Here is a 19,975-nt window from a genome sequence, read left to right as displayed (position 1 = left end):
GTGACGCCACCTGTGGTCTGCGGCTATTAAGCCGCCGCTGCTGTGTGAGGCCTCCGGGGTGATGTTATAGCAGCAATGGTGGTGATGGGGATCCGGTCGGCCTGGAAGTACTTTTGGAGATCTTTCTGGCCAGCTGAGTATGAGGCCTACTCCTGTGCTTTTCTTTGTTATGATAGGACCCTGCTTCTCTGAATCCGGCAATGGCCCTCTTGCTGCTGGGACTGATGGTACGTCCCTTTCCCTCTGTAGCAGGCTGCGCAGGCCCTCTCTCTGGTGCTTCTCTGCTGGAGTCCACACTGGGCCTTGATGCTGCAGCTGTGCTTTTGGGATGTTTCTGGGCCAGGTGCTTGCAGCTCTCCTGCCCTTCGGATTCGGCTACCAGGGAGTATGTTTAACCCTGGTGGCCACAGACTCCGATGTCCGAGTCTCTCCGTTGCCTCTCAGCTACTCCTGCTTCTCTGGGCCAAGCTACTCTAGCTCTAGGCCCCAGATTCACAGGACAGCTCACTCTGCGTCTGTTCACTTCTACTGCTCTCTACAGACTGACCACTACTTCCTCCTTCAGATCAGACTTAAGGGATGCTCCCTGGAATCCCAGGTTCAGAGCTCCCCCTGCTGGCCGGAGGGAGAACTGCGTTGGTTGTTAAACTTGCTGGCCAATGGACCTCCCCATTACCTCCAGGCTCAGCATTAACCCTTTGGGAGGGCAATGCTGTTGTGGCGACCAGGTCCTGGGGCGCCACAGTTTTGTTCTAGGAACATGACCGCAAGTGTCTTATTTCCTTTCCTTGCATCCTGGACTTAGAAGTTGGTAACTACTTTTTTATTAGTGGCCTATCTCTAGGATAGACAATTAATATTATATCCGTATGCTGCAACACCTGGGAAATGCACCGATCAGCTTTTGCTAGCAGTTCTCGGATGATGCCAGAACACAACAGCTCCTTTAAAACTTTAGTGATCGTAGCCGGGTACTAGTGATGAAGCCTAGAATAGGGGCTTTATCTGCAATACACAGCCACCATAAAAATGACAAAGCTGCTGTGTTCTGGCAGCATCTGAGCTCTTGTGTCCGCCTCTTGTAACAGCTGATTGAGGATTCCGGGTGTGGCACCTCCACCGGTCAGATAATGATGGACTATAAGCCATCAGTAAGAAAGTATTGCCCAACCATTTTCATAATCCCAAGACTTAAATTCTTTAGAGCACAGATAAGTATTTACCCATTGAATATCAGATGTGAACCTAGAAAATATCATCATTGGCCTACTGTCTTTCCATGTATACAGATGATGTGCTATCAATAATATCCAATGTGTACTGGCATTGAGCGATAATTTATTCCCATACAGTTTCCATATTGGAGAAAATTATTTTAAAAAAAAATTCAAATTTTTTTTTCCAGGATTTTCAGCAAGAAGGAGCTGGGAAAAGTAGAAGTCGTGTAACATCTTGTCGGTGGCATAAGGTTTGTTTGTATGATATTTTTGTTTATAACCATATCTTAATGTAAGCCAGTGGTTCCCAAACTCCAGTCCTCACGACTCCCAACAGGTCATATTTTCAGGATTTCCTTAATATAGCACAGGTGATGCCTTGATAATGATTCCATCACCTGTTCAATAGTAAGGAAATCCTGAAAGCATGACTTGTTGGGGGCCATGAGGACTGGAGTTTGGGAAACGCTGATCTAAGATAATAAAATCCCATCCAGACAACAACCAAACCAATCCAATCTCTATAAAGTAACTAGAATTTCATAAACTACTTAAAATTGGATTGCAGTGATTTTTATTATACATATAGGAAGTGCTATGGACAGAATTTCTGTCTGTTTTGCCAAGGAGCTGATTTTGAGATCCACCAGATACAGGTATTAGTAAGATGTAATAGGTTATTTATGAATCAACCATTAAGAAATAGACCAAACGTTTCTTACGTGCTCATTACTTCCTTATAGGATTTGTCCTGTACTCGGTCAACCCCCTTCTCCATCCTTGTGTTTCCCCCCTATATTCACCTTTGGTGGCGGTGCTGTTCCAGCGGTGTCAGCATTGTAACTGCCTTGGAGTGCATGAAAATATGTCACGCAATCGTTGCTGGCTTCCCTGTCCCCTCATTCAGATGTATCTGATATTTGGAAGAAATGAGAGAATTGCAGCACATGTCACTTCCTACAACTGTATTGATTTGCCCAAAGGAGGGAAGAGTGAAGCCAGCAAAGTTTGGCTGTATTTTGCGTGACGTAATTTCACACTTTTTTGGGAGAGGTAGTGCTGACACAAAGTCTCTCACTGGCCATCCTGGAGATCGGTGGATCCTCCGGTGGTCACTGACTTCGACAGTTTATCCCTTCTCAGCATGCACCACACATGCTGCATGCCCGATTTTAGCTCAGTCCCTCCCTGTCCATCAGAAGAGGGGAGAAAACATAGGCAGGTGGGTATCTTCCTTAATATCAGCTCCTGCATTGCCTGTTATACACTTAGAATAAGAACAATTCTCACATGAAGAGCCATGTAATAAACACTCTGCCGTCATATATATACCGGCAGAGTGCATGCACTACTCAATTAGCAGAAGAATAGGAGAACAGCGAGTATGATGCAAAAATACAAAATTTATTAATGAAGGTTGCACACGTATAAACAGCAAGGAAGGGTTAAAAACAACTACCAATAATTCATGGGGGGCACAGAGTACAAGGAGGCATATAGAAATTGCGTATGGTCACAACTAGCCGTGGGAGAGGTGAAACCCAGGAACCTATCTTCTCTGTTAGCCGTGTGAGAGGTGATACCAAAATTAATTTAGGGTAAACAGAGAAAAAAGGGCTCACTAGGGGGCCACTGTATGGGGGGGGGGGAGTTTTTTTAGTTAGTATCTGCCAACTCAGACTACAGTAGTCAGGTGTAAGATATGAAAAATACTTGATTTTAAATGCAAAAGCATGTTCTGAGGAGGCAGGGCCATACCGGCAGTTGTCAGGATCATTAGTATGTATCTGAAATAGTCATGATAATCATAAAGAGACCCCAGAAAACAGGGATGTAGCTCAGTGGGAACACCTGTATCAGTTAATAACCGCATAAAAAGAAGTTATCAATAAAATGCAAGTACATCAAACAACCAGGGTCCCAGAGGACTCATACAAGTAAAAACTGGGATTAAGAAGTATTACAAGGGAAGATGTAACAATGACAGGTTCAAATAGCCAAGCAGAATATAAAGTGCACATACCCAGAAGGAGCAGGATTGCCTACCAACGCGCGTTTCGCGAGGGTGCTGTTGCTTTTTCAAGGGAGAAAATATCACCTCTCACACATGACTTATTGGTAGTTTGTTTTAACCCTTCCTTGCTGTTTATACGTGTGCAACCTTCATTAATAAATTTTGTATTTTTGCATCATACTCGCTGTTCTCCTGTTCTTCTGTTATACACTTAGTATGGAGAGATGGGAATCCAAGGGTGAGCAGGCTGACACTCTTTGGCTTCAGTCACTGCTCAATCATGGCTGTAACCACACCCTCTGCACTGACTGATAACCATCTCTGTACTGATGCAATGCTGAGCCAGCTGTCATTCAGTGCTTGGGTGTGGTTACAGCTGCCATTCCCTAGGCACTGAGAGTGGTAACTGAAGTCGCGCCTCTACGACTGAGGCCGGTTTCAGACGTCTGTGTTTCAGGTATGGGTGACATCCGTTTTTAAAACTGATGCCACACGTACTCATATTATTATTTGCTGTTAATCACACGTCCGTGTTTTCACATAGACCATGCGACCTCTCATGACCCCGCACGCACACACGCAGGCATGTCCGTTTTTCTCCGGCAGCACGGGTGGCACACTGATGTCACACGGATCACATCAGTGTGCCACCCGTGTGACACGTATCGGAGAAAACACGGGTCTTTTTAATAAAACGATTTTCTATATTTACCTCTTTCCAGCGATGCTGTCTCCGGCTCTGCTGCCTCCCGCTCTTTATCGCTGCTCATTATCGCTGCTCATTATACTCACTGAATATTCTGTGCCCTGTGGAGCTGGAAGCAGGAGCAGCGCTGGGGACTTCAGTGCCGGGGACCGCATCGCTGGGTGAGTGTACAGCAGAGTGTGTGTGTGTGTGTGTGTGTGTGTGTGTGTGTGTGTGTGTGTTCAGTGTACACATGCATGTGCGCTATGTATGTGTATGTGCTTTGTGTCCATGTGTGTCTGTTATGTGTGTATACATGTGTGTGTGTGTGTAGTGAGAACCTGGAAGCCGGAGTATCGTGGGTACAGCATCGGGGACTCATCACAGTTCCCAATGAACTCTCAGGAACCCATGAAGCTGTAGCGCGGGGGTCATTAGGATGTCATCAGAGTTCATTGATGTCACTGTGCTTGCAGAATATTCACCTGTCCCAACGATGCTGTCCTTGGCGGTGCTGTATCCAGCGTTATCCCCGCGCTGCTCCGGCTTCAAGGTCCTGAGTGCGGCGAATAATCAATGAATATAATGAGCGGCAGTCAGGAGTGGGAGGCAGCAGAACCGGAGAAAACAGGTAAATATGGAAAATCTTTTTATTTCAGACACGTGTTTTCTCCAATACCTGTCACACATATGCAAACACGTATGTCACACGTATGACACACGTATGAAACACGTGTGACCATAACCATGCGTGTGACTGGTATCTGATTAAACATGGATGTCTGAAACCAGCCTGTAAGACAGAGGCTGCCTGGAGGAATAAAGTTAATTTCCTCACAGCACCTGGGCTTACAGTGTGGCAGCCGCATGGAATCAGAACACTATTAACCTGGAGATTAACTCCATATCTGCAGTTAATAGCATTTTTTCACATGACAGGTTCCCTTTTAGGAAAAGTATGTCAGCCATAAGCTAATGTAAGGAAGAGAAGGCTTCTTAACATGTCTACTGAGTTGTGCCAAATGTATTATTCGGCATGCAACGTTTTAGTAAATGTACAGTCATGACCAAAAGTTTTGAGAATGACACCAAAATTATATTTTCACATGATCGGTTGCCCTCTGGTTTTTAATTGTGTTTGTCTGTTTGTCTGATGTTTACACCACATACAGAAATATAATTGCAATCATATTATGAGACCAAAAGGTTATATTGACAGTTAGAATGAGTTAATGCAGCAAGTCAATATTTGCAGTGTTGACCCTTCTTCTTCAGGACCTCTGCAATTCTCCCTGGCATGCTCTCAATCAACTTCTGGAGCAAATCCTGACTGATAGCTGTCCATTCTTGAATAAGCAATGCTTGCATTTTGCCAGAATTTGTTGGTTTTTGTTTGTCCACCCGTCTCTTGATGATTGCCCACAAGTTCTCAATGGGATTAAGATCTGGGGAGTTTCCAGGCCATGGACCCAAAATCTCTGTTTTGTTCCATGAGCCATTTAGTGATCACCTTTGCTTTATGGCAAGGTGCTCCATCATGCTGGAAAAGGCATTGTTGGGCGCCAAACTGCTCTTGGACAGTTGGGAGAAGTTGCTCCTGGAGGACATTCAGGTACCATTCTTTATTCATGGCTGTGTTTTTAGGCAAGACTGTGAGTGAGCCGATTCCCTTGGCTGAGAAGCAACCCCACACATGAATCGTTTCAGGATGCTTAACAGTTGGCATGAGACAAGACTGGTGGTAGCGCTCACCTCTTCTTCTCCTAATAAGCTGTTTTCCAGATGTCCCAAACAATCGAAAAGGAGATTCATCTGAGAAAATGACTTTACCCCAGTCCTCAGCAGTCCACTCCCTGTACCTTTTGCAGAATATCAGTCAGTCCCTGATGTTTTTTCTGGAGAGAAGTGGCTTCTTTGCTGCCCTCCTTGAAACCAGGCCTTGCTCAAGCAGTCTCCGCCTCACAATGCTTGCAGAAGCACTCACACCAGCCTGCTGCCATTGCTGAGCTAGCTCGGCACTGCTGGTAGTCCGATCCAGCAGCTGAAACAGTTTTAAGATACGGTCCTGGCGTTTGCTGGTCCTTCTTGGGCGCCCTGGAGCCTTTTTGGCAACAATAGAAGCTCTCTCCTTGAAGTTCTTGATGATGCGATAGATTGTTGACTGAGATGCAATCTTTGTAGCTGCGATACTCTTCCCTGTTAGGCCATTTTTGAGCAGAGCAATGATGGCTGCACGTGTTTCTTTAGAGATAACCATGGTTAACTGAAGAGAAACAATGATACCAAGCACCAGCCTCCTTTTAAAGTGTCCAGTGGTGTCATTCTTACTTAATCATGACTGATTGATCGCCAGCCCTGTCCTCATCAACACCCACACCTGTGTTAATGGAACAATCACTAAAACAATGTTAGCTGCTCCTTTTAAGGCAGGAATGCAATGATGTTGAAATGTGTTTTGGGGGTTAAAGTTCATTTTCTTAGCCAATATTGACTTTGCAAGTAATTGCTGTTAAGCTGATCACTCTTTATGACATTCTGGAGTATATGCAAATTGCCATTAGAAAAACTTAAGCAGTAGACTTTGTAAAAATTAATATTTGTAGCATTCTCAAAACTTTTGGCCATGACTGTAGCTACACCTTCATTATTTCAAAGTCTGAAAAATTATGACATTTGTAAGGCTATTGATATTTCTCTCCATAAAGTTTTCCAACAATCCTCACCATGCGTTCTCCAGACAGTTCCATCTTTGAACATTTCCTAGTGTTTATGTCCCTCGTTACAGTCTCTTGTGAAAAGGCCACTTTCTAATCTTTTATTCAGACTTTAACGTAATGCAATATGTTGGAAGGAGAAAAAGTGAAGCAGCACTTAAACAGCAGGAGAGTATTTCTATTTTATTATAATTCTGCTAAGTGATGTACACAGCCGCCTCTTCTGGGAAAGGCAGACGCCTGCTGGGTAGCAATTTTCCATGCGCTTCCAGTTCATGCATGTTAACGTGCCTTCTGTGCTGATGACAGATTGGCTTTCATGAGCATGCATCGGCTAATTCACAGTAAAGTGCACACAGCCTAACTTTTCCCCGGGACAATTTACGGCCGAGGACAGGCATGGAGCTGGCCTGATTTTTATGCATGATTTGAGAATAAACCGTACTTGCCGCTTTGATACCAGCGAATAATTCTTAAGTTGCCCTTACATTTATTCACTTTCTAAGGTGCCATGTAATGACTGCTGCTTTGTGCTCCTCCTGAGCTTTCCATTTCTAAAAACTAATATCGTTGCTGTGAAATAAATATTATAAGTTGCAGACTTTATTAACTTTTTGATTTGCTATTATATGATAATATGGATAATGCCTAAAAGAAAGGCAGCACACCAAATATTCAGTGTCAACGGTGGTGGATTCTTCATGAGATGTTTCACCCTTGACCTTTGTGACTTTTTCAAGCATGTCTAGAAGAATGTGACTATATGAGAAATGTGTGGACAGTCCATATAAATTCCTTACAATTTGTTAATTGATTACACTGCTATTGCAACCACTGGAAAACATGAGGTATTATACCTACTCTTAGGGGTACTTTGCACATTACGATATCGCAGCTGAGATGTCGGTGGGGTCAAATCGAAAGTGACGCACATCCGGCATCGTTGTCGGCATCGGAGTATGTGAATCGTTTTTAATACGATTAACGAGCGCAAAAGTGTCGAAATTGTATGATCGGTGTAGTGTCGGGCATTTCCATAATGTCGCTGCAGCGACAGGTACGATGTTGTTCCTTGTTCCTGCGGCAGCACACATCGCTGTGTATGAAGCCGCAGGAGCGAGGAACATCAGCTTACCTGCCTCCCGGCTGCAATGAGAAGGACGGAGGTGGGCGGGATGTTTACGTCCCGCTCATCTCCGCCCCTCTGCTTCTATTGGCCGCCTGCCGTGTGATGTCGCTGTGATGCCGCACGACCCGCCCCCTTAGGAAGGAGGCGGTTTGCCGGCCAGAGTGACGTCACAGGGCAGGTAAGTGCATGTGAAGCTGCCGCAGCGATAATGTTCGCTACGACAGCTATCACAAGAGATTGCATGTGCAACGGGGGCGGGGACTATTGTGCTCGGCATTGCTACAATCTGCTTGCGATGTCGTAGTGTGCAAAGTACCCCTAAGTGTACGAGCATGCTGCGGTGCGGTTTACTGTGCTGCCGACGTTCCATCCATCTGCATCGGATCAGTGGTCGCATGACTATGAAACAAAAATTGTGTTTCCATTATCCTGCTGCAGATGGGTGACATTTTGAATTCACAACCAAGTTGGTTGCATGCATGCAAAACAGCACCCATTGTGATGCCCAATGGCCACAACATTTTGAAACCAAATTGTGCAACCAGTGGGTATGATGGTGGGCCAGTGAGAGAGCGGTTATACTTTCAAGCCAAGCTTTATTACGCTCCATGAGGTTTTGTAACTTATTGGTATATTTTATTCTACTGATTTGACCCTTCTCAACTTAGAAATTGCACCAAGTCATGGAATTAATTAAATTAAAGGATCAATAGCCATGATGACAAATTGAAATAAAATGTTCAAATCATTATTTGTGTAACATCTCAATTTATTGAGTATAAAATATAAAATGCAGACTCAGAAATCCCCACTCTTAAGGGGGCTTTACACGCTGCGACATCGCTAATGCGGAGTCGTTGGGGTCACGGAATTTGTGACGCACATCCGGCCGCATTAGCGATGCCGTTGCGTGTGACACCGATAAGCGATTTTGCATCGTTGCAAAAGCGTGCAAAATCGCTAATCGGCGACATGGGGGTCCATTCTTAAAAATCGTTACTGCAGCAGTAACGAAGTTGTTCCTCGTTCCTGCGGCAGCACACATCGCTGCGTGTGACGCCGCAGGAACGAGGAAGCTCCCCTTACCTGCCTACCGGCTGCTATGCAGAAGGAAGGAGGTGGGCGGGATGTTACGTCCCGCTCATCTCCGCCCCTCCGCTGCTATTGGGCGGTTGTTCAGTGACGCTTCAGTGACGTCGCTGTGACGCCGCACGGACCACCCCCTTAGAAAGGAGGCGGTTCGCCGGTCACAGCGACGTCGCCGGACAGGTAAGTATGTGTGACGGCTCTGGGCGATGTTGTGCGGCACGGGCAGCGATTTGCCCGTGTCGCGCAACAGATGGGGGCGGGTACCCACACTAGCGATATCGGGACCGATATCGCAGTGTGTAAAGTAGCCTTTAGACATCTTAAGGTTATTAATGATTGTTTGAGACATGGTCTGCCACAGTGAACAACTTAACAGTTAGAGATTGGCGAACAGTACAATGCTCGATGCTTGGTACTAGAAATGATGAGTGAACACTACGATGCTTGGGTGCTCTTTACTTGAGTTCAGCAGGTCAGACTATCAGACAGGCTCGACTCAAGTAGCAAGTTTAATTAAAGTCATTGATTCGGCAGTTCAGGTCTCTGCCAATATAAAGCCAGCCATAAACAGAGCATTTCAAGGGAAGGGAGGGCTTAGTTTTTTGGGGGAATGACGCACTACATCCGAAAACTATATTTTTACCCCGAGTGACAACCATTCAGAAACTGCAAGTGGCTCTCACTTGGCTGCTGGCTCGCATAATTTAGTGAAGCCTGTGTTTTGTTTTCAATTTTTCACGATTGAAACCTCCGAGTCCTCGATACTTGGCCTACTGCCCAAGCACCCTGATTAACGATAGAGTATCAAGCAAAGGCCAGCACACGTGCACACCAGATATCGATCAAATGTCTTCCAGGCTAATCTACAAGGTGCTGAAATTCGTTGCAAGAACTCGACAACCTCAGGATGTCGGAGGCAACTCTCTAGCAATTCCATGGCCCCAGTTCTCACTGCCATGTTTCTCTGTCCCTCTACCTCTTTTTCCCAGGGGTCTCAAGAAGACTAGAGCAGAGGGGATTGCAGTCAATTTAGTCGTTCCAGATGGGCTTTGAAGGGCTTCATATTTGGATGTCATCAGTCGTCTTGCCGACTTTCCATGGCCTCTTCCAGAAAGCACAGACCTTTTGCCCCAAGGTCCATTCTTACTTCACAATTTACAGTCGCTCACTTTAACGGCATGGCTGTTGAAGCCATAGTTTAAAGAGGTCAGGTCTCACAGATTGTCATTCAGACAATGATCAGAGTACAAATACCTTCTTTGTGTTATATTTATCTTAGCAGTTGGAGAGCATACTTTGGCTGTTATGAGTCTTCTGATATTTTTCCAATGGTTTTTTTCTTTGACGTCACTGTTTTCTTTTTTGCAGACCGGTTTGGATGCAGAGCTGGCGCTTGGTTCTCTTAAGTTTCAGGTGTTTCAAAAGAACATATCAACAGATTCACAAATAAAGACTTCTCCAGGGAGTGGCATATATTAAGTTTCCTTATTGGCCACTTTTTGAGTCCTTGGATCTTAATCTGGTTTTGGAGGCTCTTCTGGTTCCCTCCTAGTCTATTCGAGAAATCTCTGAGCTGCTACTGTCCTGCAAGGTGGTTTTGCTTATAACCATTACTTTACTTCCATAAGAAGTGTTTCACAACTGGTAGCCCTTGATTGCCATGCCCCATACCTTGTTCTTCACCAAGATAAAGTAGTACTTAGGATTACTTCACACACAGCGAGATCGCTACTGAGATCGCTGCTGAGTCACGTTTTTTGTGACCTCATTAGCGATCTCGCTGTGTGTGACAATGAGCAGCGATCTGGCCCCTGCTGTGAGATCGCTGCTCGTTACACACAGTGCTGGTTCGTTTTTTATTGTTGCTCTCCCGCTGATAAGCACACATCGCTGTGTGTGACAGCGAGAGAGCAACAATCCTGAATGTGAAGGGAGCAGGAGCTGGCGTCTGACAGCCTGCGGTAAGCTGTAACTAAGGTAAACATCGGGTAACCAACGTGGTTACCCGATATTTACCTTCGTTACAAGCCTCCGCAGCTCTCGCGCTGCCAGTGCCGGCTCCTGCTCCCTGCACACGCTAAGTTAATCGGTGTGAGCTGGTAACTAAGGTAAACATCGGGTAACCATACCCGATGTTTACCTTAGTTACCAGTGTCCGCAGCTTCCAGACGCCGGCTCCGTGCAAGCGCAGCGTCGCTTGCACGTCGCTGTTGGCTGGGGGCTGGTCACTGGTCGCTGGTGAGATCTGCCTGTTTGACAGCTCACCAGCGACCATGTCGCGATGCAGGAGCGATCCTGAGCAGGTCAGATCGCTGGTCGGATCGCTGCTGCATCGCTAAAGTGTGAAGGTACCCTTAGTCTGGTTCCATCTCTCCTTCTGAAGGTTATTTCATCCTTTCATCTTAATGAGGACATTGTCTTACCTTCCTTTTGCTCTGCTCTGTGTCACGCAATTGAGAAGAGATTGCATAGTCTGGATTTGATCAGGGCTGTGCATTACTACTTAACCTTTATTTGTCCTTCCAAACTCGCTTCATAGGGGTCAAGCCTTCTCCAATGCACCTATGGATTGTTGGATTAGAACATTAGAACAGACATTTTTCAGGCTTATAAATCAGAGAACAGGGTTCAGCATCAGGGCGCATTCTACACACGCAGTGGGAGCTTCCTGGGTGGGCCATCACAGGTCTTTGGTCCTGCAGCTCTGTAAAGCTGGACATCACTTCATACCTTTTTAAAAATTTACTGGGTCCATAACTTTGTTTCTACTGATGCAAGTTTGGCCAGAAAGGTTTGGTAGGCAGTAGTGGCTTAGATCTCTACTTGAGCCTTTCTAGTAAATTCTGTGGAGCTAACAGAAGTTTAGTTTTATTTTTCCCCACCTATGGAACAGCTTTAGGACATGCCATGGTTCTGCGATCCCCCAATGAATCAACCGAGAAATATAGATTTTTGGCACTCACTGTAAAATCTGTTTTTTCATTGGTCTTCATTGGCAGGGGGGACAGCTTCTCCCCTTGGTTGCCGGTTAGGCATATATTTTTTGTTGTTCTTCTCTTGATGACCTGTTAGAGTTCTTTTATTTAGCTTTTTATCCTCTTGCTGTTTTTCTCACAAAACTAAGGAAGCCTGTGGGTAGCAAGCAAGGTATAGTCTGCTGGTGAGGAACACATTTTTAATTCTATGTAACTAGTATCAGCCCCCAGGTGGCAGCAGACTGTCCCATGGGGAAGACTAAAAATAAACAGATTTTATGCTGAGTACCTAAAATCTCAATTTTTCAATGTAAGTTCATGGAGCATGAGAACGAGGCTCCATAGGTTTTTATTATGCGTGACCGGTAAGTCTCATTTACAGGGTGTAGAATGAGCCTGCAGGTCTCATTTGTGCTGACGTGACTGAGAAGCACAGAACAGCCCTGGACAAGGGAGAAAGCAGTGGTAGGTAAGCATACACCGTGTGCAGAATTATTAGGCAAATGAGTATTTTGATCACATGATACTTTTTATACATGTTTTCCTACTCTAAGCTGTATAGGCTTGAGAGCCAACTACCAATTAAGTAAATCAAGTGATGTGCATCTCTGTAATGAGGAGGGGTGTGGTGTAATGACATCAACACCCTATACAAGGTGTGCTTAATTATTAGGCAACTTCCATTCCTTTGGAAAAATGGGTCAGAAGAGAGATTTGACGGGCTCTGAAAAGTCCAAAATTGTGAGATGTCTTGCAGAGGGATGCAGCAGTCTTGAAATTGTCAAACTTTTGAAGCGTGATCACCAAACAATCAAGCGTTTCATGGCAAATAGCCAACAGGGTCGCAAAAAAAGTGTTGGGCAAAAAAGGCGCAAAATAACTGCCCATGAAATGAGGAAAATCAAGCGTGAATCTGACATGATACTATTTGCCACCAGTTTGGCCATATTTCAGAGCTGCAATGTTACCGGAGTATCAAAAAGCACAAGGTGTGCCATACTCGGGGACATGGCCAAGGTAAGGAAGGCTGAAAAATGATCACCTTTGAACAAGAAACATAAGATAAAACGTCAAGCCGGGGCCAAGAAATATCTTAAGACTGATTTTTCAAAGGTTTTATGGACTGATGAAATGAGAGTGACTCTTGATGGGCCAGAGGCTGGATCAGTAAAGGGCAGAAAGCTCCACTCCGACTCAGATGCCAGCAAGGTGGAGGTGGGGTACTGGTATGGGCTGGAATCATCAAAGATGAACTTGTGGTACCTCTTTGGGTTGAGGATGGAGTGAAGCTCAACTCCCAGACCTACTGCCAGTTTCTGGAAGACAACTTCTTCAAGCAGTGGTACAGGAAGAAGTCGGTATCGTTCAAGAAAAACATGATTTTCGTGCAGGACAATGCTCCACACATGCATCCAACTACTCCACAGCATGGCTGTCCAGTAAAGGTCTAAAAGATGAAAAAATAATGACATGGCCCCCTTGTTCACCTGATTTGTACCCCATAGAGAACCTGTGGTCCCTCATAAAATGTAAGATCTACAGGGAGGGAAAACAGTACACCTCTCGGTACAGTGTCTGGGAGGCTGTGGTGGCTGCTGCACGCAATGTTGATTGTAAACAGATCTAGCAACTGACAGAATCTATGGATAGTAGGCTGCTGGGTGTCATCATAAAGAAAGGTGGCTATATTGGTCACTAATTTTTTGGGTTTTGTTTTTGCATGTCAGAAATGTTTATTTCTAAACTTTGTGCACTTATATTGGTTTACCTGATGAAAATAAACAAGTGAGATGGGAATATATTTGGTTTTTATTAAGTTGCCTAATAATTCTGCACAGTAATTGTTACATGCACAAACAGATATCCTCCTAAGATAGCCAAATCTAAAAAAAAAACACTCCAACTTCCAAAAATATTAAGCTTTGATATTTGAGTCTTTTGGGTTGATTGAGAACATTGTTGATCAATAATAAAAAAAAATCCTCTAAAATACAACTTGCCTAATAATTCTGTACGTGGTGTATTGACACACTCAAAACTACATTACATGTACATACACACATATTCAAATAATAAAATCAAAATAAAAAAATGTCAGTCGGAGGGCTTCTTTAAAACCAGGATGCACAAGCTATATTCAGCCTGAAATGCCACTCTGTGCAGCCTCCAACCATATTTAATCTGTTGACATGTATTTTCCATATTGGAGAGAAGAGCAAAGGTGAGAGGAAGGACATTGAAGTACAAATGGTGCATTGTATGGCCATCTCTCCAATCACAATATAGTGGCAGAAAGAGGGGTCACTCCAGACATAGTTACATACGTGGAAAGAAAGATCTAGGTCCATCTAGTTCAACTTCCTTCACCAGTTCTACATTTTGTCAGTAAATCATTTATAACCGACAATGTTGCGTGTACTGAGGACATAATCCAGACCTGATATAAAAGCTGTTATAGTGTCAGCCATTACTACCTTTTGTGGTAGGGCATTCCACAATCTGACTGCTCTAACTGTGAAGAACCCTTTCCTATTTAGCTACTGGGATCGCTTTTCTTCCACCTGAAGTGTACACCCCCTGGTCTTTAATATTGTCTTTGGAAGGAATAAGTAATGTTCTAGCCCATATATTTATACATATAAATGTGATCTCTGAGATGTCTTGTTTCTAAGCTAAACAAGCCCAACTTTTTCAACCTCTCATCATATGGGCGGCCTCCATTCCTTGCAATAATTTAGTTGCCTGTCTTTGAACTGATTAAAATGTGGAGCCCAAAACTGGATCCCATATTCCAGATGTGGCCTTACAAGTAATCTCTAGGGGGGGTTGCAATATATTGGGATCAAAAGATTTTATCTTTTTATACACCCTAAAATCTTGTTTGCTTTTGCAGCTGCTGCTTGACATTGAGTGCTGCTGCTCAGCTAAATAGATAAGTAGATAAAGGGGCAGTGGCCTTCCATAAGTGTGGCTAATATCATTGTGTTTTTTTATGAAAACTAAAACATTTACTTGTTTCCAGTTGAATGAAGAGTGCCCCATTCATGGTCTCTTCCGTTGTGGAATTAAATATGGGACCCCCACGCTCCCAATGGGTGGCAGTTCTGAACAGATTGTCCATTTCTGATCTGAAGCATGGATCTGGCTGGTTGCTTTAGGCAATCTATCTACTTAAATCTCCATTTATTTTTATAACTGAGGCTTGTATAGTTTATTTATACATTTATGCCCAGAAGCATTTACAATCTTCTAATATAATCCTCTTGGATGAATCTTTCGGACCTCTAAAAAGCAGTATGTCTTTATTCCCACTGTAAACACATTGACTTCTGGCTGATATATTCCATGATGATATATGATATTTCTACCTCTATAGCATTTATTACCCACTCATAACCCTCAGAACGTTTCTGAGCACCACGGATATGGCTTTTACAAGCACATAAACACTGACTTGCAAATGCCTTCTGTGGACATCACTGATAACTTGGGTCCCTACCGCTATAATTGTGCCATGATTATTTACATGACCGTTTATGATAAGCCGGTATATTTATACATCCCTGCGGTGTTCTTGTTGGCACTGAAGTCAATAAGACCCTGCCGGTCTATTCCCCAAAGGCCAACATAACCAGATGCTCGAGCAGCACCTGCAGTTTACTGGAGAAATAAAATACCGCTATAATGAAGCCTCAATATGTTTTTTTGCTTTTTTTACACAAGACACAGATTTTGTAATCCTTCTTCTTAAATGAACACTTCTAGAAATAAATAACTTTTATGTTTTTTGTTTAGTCTCACTCTGTCGGTGGTGCCATCCATTGAGCGTGAAGATTTATGCCTGAGAGTTACAAGAATTCATAAGTAAATTAAGAATTCGCTTACTTTTTGTAATAACAATTATGCAGAATAAATATGTAAAAAATACCAAATTCATTGCTGTTCTCTTAACTGATACATAAAATTACCAGGGAAGCAGGATAGGATTTGACTTCTAAAAGCAGATCCCACTGAACGTTTTCTTTATATCATCTGTGCTTGCTCAATCTACCAAATAGTTTCCAATATGAAGGATATTTAGTGTATCGGTATATTATGTAGGCTGTGAAATTTCATTTTGTCATTAGGCTTCCTTTGAGGGCTGCAAAATTTAAATTTTCGTGCACAAAAATGTACAGTCTGGTCATATGTGAGCCTTTCTTAAAGAAGTTGTCTCCTTCTGATAGGTCATCAATGTCAAATCGGCTGGGGTCTGACACCCCGCACCCCCGCTAATCGTCTATTCCCGATGCAGGCAGCTGGAAATTGCTCAGATCCGGAGTTCCTCCATCTTTTGATAGTGGTCGTGGCCGGGTTCTGCACATCTGCATCCTATTGATCTGAATCGGAGGCCGACGTGCAGTATCCGGCCGTGGCCATTATCAGTAGATGGAGCAGTAACTCTGTAACTGAGTATTTCTGGCTGCCTGCTGCTGCTGCCAGCACCGAGAACAGCAGATCAGCGGGGGTACGGGGGTGTCAGACCCCAGCCGATTTGACACAAGTAGTGGACAACTACCACGCATGCCACAGAAATAGTGGGACAGCTCAGTGTTCTGCTAATTTACATACTTTTTTCCCATGTGGCAATGTTTGCTCTAAATGGCTATGTAGCACCGCACCGGGCAGGTGGTTAACCTACTTGTTGGGTTGGGTGAGGCAATGTCAGGCCCGGCAACAAGTAGCTTAACCACCTGCCCTGTGGGGCACTACATAGCTACATACAATGTCAGGCCCGGTTCCGTTGCCTTGAGGTGTACAGTAAATAGTGGGGAAAGCTGAGTGTTTGGGAAAGTTTGTTGTGACGCCACCCATGGTATGCTACCAGGGAGTAACCGCCACTGCAGAATTCCTCACCAGGGCAGGTGTTATGGCAGCCGGGATGGTGTCGCTCCCCATATGCAGAGCCGGCCCCGGGGGATGATGAAGGGTTTGGCAGTCCTCTGGGAGCACCAGAGAGGCAGGGCGATGGCGTTGCTAATCAGAGTCTGAGTCAGCAACTGCGGTTCCAGGTTCTTTTACTCACTGATTTAAAGCTGCACCCAGGTGCTGGTCTCTGCCGTCGTGGGCTCTGGTCAATTCCACGCAAGTAAGGGGCCACCACCAGTGTTTGAAGAGAAAGAGAGAGAGTGTCCTTTTTCCAGGATGTCACCCTCAGCAGTTAGGTACCCAGGCTGAGCTCCGCTCCAAGCCCCGGGCCTAGTAAAGTCCGAGAGTTCCAGAAGTGTCTTGTCAGAACTATGGTCCCGACTGGTCTGAGTGAGTGTGTTGCACCTATTTCTACCCCCAAGTGGAACCCACCCCCTAGGTTGCTGGCTTCAGTGACCAGGGAAGTCCCATGAATCGTAATGGTCACCCCCTAGCTACCCTGAGCCATCCCACCATGTGTGAAGGCTCCTAAGCTGTATGTAGCGTGTGACTGTGGAACACCGGTGATTAACCCCACCTTACCTGAGATGGATACCGCACCTTAATTGAGGTTCAGTACCCTGTGGCGACCAGAGCCTCAGGGGCGCTACAGCTACTCAAGCTGGAAACCTTATAATTAAGAAACAATAGCTCCCGGGGCTCAGTGATTACAGGAAACCTTACGCCATCCAAGCCAGCAGTATTCAGATTTGTATGTCAAAATTCTCTTCCTAACCAGCCCTGTAGAACATCATTCTCGAATATCAATGTGTAAAAAAAAAGTATTATCTCTGTTTTTGGTATGCAAATTGGGTCTTTGACTAGACAAAGGTGTATTATAATATATGGAGGACTATGGGGAGTGTATTGTAATATATGGAGCACTATGGGGAGTATATTATAATATATGAAGGACTATGGGATGTTTATTATAATATATGGCGGACTATGGGGATGCATTATAATATATGGAGGACTATGTTGGTGCATTATATAATATGAAGGACTATGGGGAATGCATAATAACTAGTGTTGAGCGAGTACCTAACTATTTGTCTAATATCTGTCTAATACTCGCGTATTCATTCCGAATAGCACGTGCAATGCAAGTCAATGAGGAAAACTCGCAAAGTAATGAGTAACCCGAATGCCGTACTATTCGTTCGAGTAGCGAATAGTGCGGAATTCAGGTGACTCGTTACATTGCAAGTTTTTCACATTGACTTACATTACACACGCTATTCGGAATGAATACGTGAGTATTAGACCGTACTCATTACGAGTATAGTGAGTACGAATAGTTAGGTACTCGCTCAACTCTAATTATGACATTGGATATTATATTGGGATATTGGAGTATGGGAAAGCTGGGTGCTGAGGGAAAGGGCCAAGTGTCAGTGTAATTATCCTGTACCCCGCCGGGGAGGGGGGGGCCAGGTCCAATTTCTGCATTGGGGCCCATCAAACTCTAGCTGCACCGCTGCCCTTGAACAATCTCCTGTTTTTCTGATGCGATTCCTAAAATTGTCCATGATAGATGTAGTCAATGGCTGTTTTACCTCTGGACACTGTATAGTAATACTAATAACAATAATATTGTACAGACAGAATAATTGCATACTGACCACTAAATACGTTCAACTTCCATTGCAACATTTCCACAGTTTGAGCCTTGTAGCGAATAAAAAATATATTCTAAATCCTGTAGAAAGCAATGTTGCCTTGGGCCAGAATAGGCAATGTTATACTGTTTTATTAGATAACAGGGGTTAATAAATGATTATACGCGTCTTTATCCTGCTCTGTAGAATGGAGCATTGTCATCACGCACGCTGCATTTTATGCCGGCTTTGACAATCTGGATAAGATTTTAGGCTAACACACGTAATTGAAAAGCAAAGGTGTGTGAAAAAGCGACCCCTTCTGCCAACAATGACAAATTATAAAAGGATATTTTAGAGAGGTGCCTGGGGCGCTATACAGTAAGTGACCATGATCAGCACTATATACTTCCAATGGTGCAGGGGGCTAGAAGGGGGCTGTAGTGAGCCTTGGTTTTATTATGCCTTTAGAGTTTAATTTTGTAGATTGTTTTATTGTGGTTTTGTGGTGTTATCAATGCAATAATAATCTTTTATATTGTATTATATCTCACTGTGTTTACAAACGGGAATGCAATAGATAAAACAAATAAACAATGAGCCAAAATTAGAGAGCTTACAATCGGGATGAAATGTGAGGAGGGATGCAATCGGCACTTAGGGTACCGTCTCACTAAACAACGTACCAGCGATTCCGACCACGATATGACCTGGTCAGGATCATTGGTGTGTCGCTACATGGTCGCTGGTGAGCTGTTAATCAGGCAGATCTGACCAGTGACCAGCCACCAGCCAGCCAGCAGCGACTCGTGGAAACAATGCTGTGCTTGGTAACCAAGGTAAATATCAGGTAAGTAAGCCAAATGGTTTGACTTGGCTACCCGATATTTACCCTGGTTACCAGCGCACACTGCTTAGCGCTGGCTCCCTGCGCTCGCAGCCAGGGTACACATCGGGTTACTAAGCAAAGCCATCGCTTAGTTACCTGATGTGTACTCTGGCTACGTGTGCAGGGAGCCAGTACTGGCAGCCTGAGAGCGGTGTACGCTAGTAACCAAGGTAAATATTGGGTAACCAAGCAAAGCGCTTCTCTTAGTTACCCGATGTGTACCTTGGTTACCAGCGTCCGCAGCTTCCAGACGCTGGCTCCCTGCTCCCTGCACATTCGGATCGTTGCTCTCTCGCTGTCAAACACAGCGATGTGTGCTTCACAGCGGGAGAGCAACGAGCAAAAAATGAACCAGAGCAGTGTGTAACGATCAGCGATTTCACAGCAGGGGCCAGGTCGTGGCTCATTGTCACACACAGAGAGATCGCTGATGAGGTCACTGGTACGTCCCAAAACCTTTGACTCAACAGCGATCTCGCTAGCGATCTCGCTATGTGAGAAGTACCCCTTAGTGATAATCTTGTCTGGGGCGATAAGCCCCTTGTACTGAAATGGTAAATCTAAAGCTCAGTGAATCAGTCCCCAGCCAGTATCTCTATCAATACTGATGAATAAGATAATATTTGGTTGGACACCCGTTGGGATAAAGAACTGCAATTGTGTCGCCCTGGGCAAGCCAGAGGACACAGGTCACAACACCACCACACCCCACACT

At 44.5% G+C, this 19,975-nt stretch overlaps 1 protein-coding gene across 4 annotated transcripts in view; it reads left to right on the top strand.

Moving 5' to 3' along the window:
* The window catches only part of ATP10B (ATPase phospholipid transporting 10B (putative)), a 739,295-nt gene that overhangs the window by 259,180 nt on the left and 460,140 nt on the right, over positions 1 to 19,975 (top strand). For all 4 annotated transcript variants that reach the window (XM_075344442.1, XM_075344439.1, XM_075344440.1 and 1 more), the window contains one exon: positions 1,406 to 1,468. The gene's annotated coding sequence lies outside the window, so the exon portion shown is untranslated. The remainder of the gene's footprint in view (positions 1 to 1,405; positions 1,469 to 19,975) is intronic.

The sequence above is a fragment of the Anomaloglossus baeobatrachus genome, chromosome 4, assembly GCF_048569485.1.
Source record: "Anomaloglossus baeobatrachus isolate aAnoBae1 chromosome 4, aAnoBae1.hap1, whole genome shotgun sequence".
NCBI lineage: Eukaryota > Metazoa > Chordata > Amphibia > Anura > Aromobatidae > Anomaloglossus > Anomaloglossus baeobatrachus.
Note: the sequence above shows the minus strand (reverse complement) of the source record. Positions and strands in the feature narration are given on the sequence as shown.